At 41.2% G+C, this 2,118-nt stretch overlaps 1 protein-coding gene across 1 annotated transcript in view; it reads left to right on the top strand.

Annotated features, from left to right (window-relative positions):
• Window positions 1-2,118, top strand: part of c9h2orf80 (chromosome 9 C2orf80 homolog) — a 27,398-nt gene that overhangs the window by 2,163 nt on the left and 23,117 nt on the right. The gene's annotated exons all lie outside the window — the stretch shown is intronic.

Genomic DNA, 2,118 nt, shown 5'->3' with positions numbered 1-2,118 from the left:
AAGTACAAACAGTTAACATTAACAACGATAAAACACTTGAATAGACAGTTAAAAAAAAAATAGGAACATTAAGACAGATAAAACACAAGAATTAAAAATACAGTGCAGCATAAGAAATTAAACCTTAAAGAAATGAGCAGTCATTTAAAGAAAGGCAGTGATGCGCCTTAAAATTGGTAGTGTCCCCTGTTTTTTTGAAAAAGCCCAGAGAAATTGTGTTGTTTCAAAAGCTAATATTTTTTTTTAAACGCTGCCAACGGCATTTATAATGTTTTTTTCCCCCCCCCCCCCCCCGCCCACTCCTTTCGCCTTATCTTAACAGTGGTGATTACAATTGGGCCAAGAACTAAACTGAGGAGAAACTCACCTTCTTTGAATTCCCAAAAGGGAAGGGGACCTCCACCTGCTGGATGAACCGTGTAAAAACAGGTTCGAGCGTGGCTGGGGTTTTTGGGGCCGAGAATGGGGGCCCATCTCGTTCACCAGCGTTTGCATCTAGGTACAACCCCTTAAACCCACGCCCTACAGTATCATCATCTAACCCGAAAAAACCCTCTCATTTCTACAAACAAATCAATCTTAAAACCTACAACCCCATTTCTAACAAACCCTCATCCTTAACCCTAACCCATCCTACAAAATCATCTAAACCAACCCATCCTAGAAACCCTCAATCCTAACCCTTAAAACCCCTCTACAACTCATCCTACCCCTAACCCATCTAACAAACACATCTAACCCTAACCCCTCGACAACCTCACATCTCAATCTACCCTAAAACCCAATCTACAAACCATCTCTTAACCCTAAACCCCCCTCCTACAACAAACCTCCAATCGTAACCCCTAAACCCCATCCACAAACATCATCGAACCCTAACCCATCTACAAACACAATCTAACCCTACAAACCCCCTCTAACAAACAACTCCATCTAACCCATCACCCAATCTCAACATCATCTAACCCTTCTACAAACACACAAACATCATCCCCTACCTAAACCCATCTACAAACAATCATCTAACCCATTCCTCCAAAACACCCATCATCTAACGCCCTTCTAACAAACATCCATCCTAAAAAACCCATTCTATCTACAAACATCATTCTCACCCCAATCCTACAACGTCATCTACTAACCCTCACACCCTAACCCATCAGCAGCCCCATCTACATCTAACAAACATCATCTAACCCCCTTCTCAAACATCCATCTAAAACATCACATCCTAAAACCCTAACCCCATCAGGCCCCCTCTACAAAACCTCATCTAACCCTAAAACCCATTCAGTCCCCATCTATCAAACCTCATGAAATGGAAGACACAATTAAAGGGGCTGATCTGTAAAAAACAACAAATATATTTTCAAAGAATTTGATATAACTACATTGCAAAACAGTGCTCAGGTGTCCCACGTTGTGTGTATTTTCCCCTCCGTGTGCGGTGTTGCCAGGCTCCACTATGAATGACCTGGCCATTTAGTGAGTGTTGCCCTAATGGGTGGTTTGGACAAAAGATGGAGGACCATGGATTTGTTATGGAAGGACCAGTCCTTGTAAGTTGCTTTGTTTTGACAGGACCTAAACGTTGGAAACATAACAATTTCATGGAACAGTATCAGTAATAACACAAGTGGTGGAAACTTGCTGTTTTACAGGCCAAGGCAGCGTTTAAAATCTGGTAGCAACACATTTCCAGCCAACAGAGTGCCGATTCAAAGTGCTTCACACAAATCCATTAAACACAAGATAAAACACAAGTACAACAGTTAACATTAACAACCGATAAACAGCTTGAAATAGGACAGTTAAAAGAAAAAAATAGGAACATTAGACAGATAACACAAGAATAAATAAAATTAACCAGTGCAGCAGTAAGAAATAACCTTAAAGAAAAGGAGCAGTCATTTAAAGAAAGGGCCCGCATCAAAAAGATAAAAGGTCCCCCCCTTTCAGACCTCGATTTAAAAGAAACTGAGAGAATTAAGAAGTAACCCCTCGGCCTGAACCCTCCCCTGGTCCCTCTGCCTTTACCCCGCCTTAACCAAAAGTCAACAGTCACACACCAAACATTCCATTGAGAAAAGGCTGATTTTCAACAATTAAACCCTAATT

The sequence above is a fragment of the Etheostoma spectabile genome, chromosome 5 (genome assembly GCF_008692095.1).
Source record: "Etheostoma spectabile isolate EspeVRDwgs_2016 chromosome 5, UIUC_Espe_1.0, whole genome shotgun sequence".
Taxonomy (NCBI): domain Eukaryota; kingdom Metazoa; phylum Chordata; class Actinopteri; order Perciformes; family Percidae; genus Etheostoma; species Etheostoma spectabile.
This window is presented reverse-complemented; position numbering and strand designations above follow the sequence as displayed.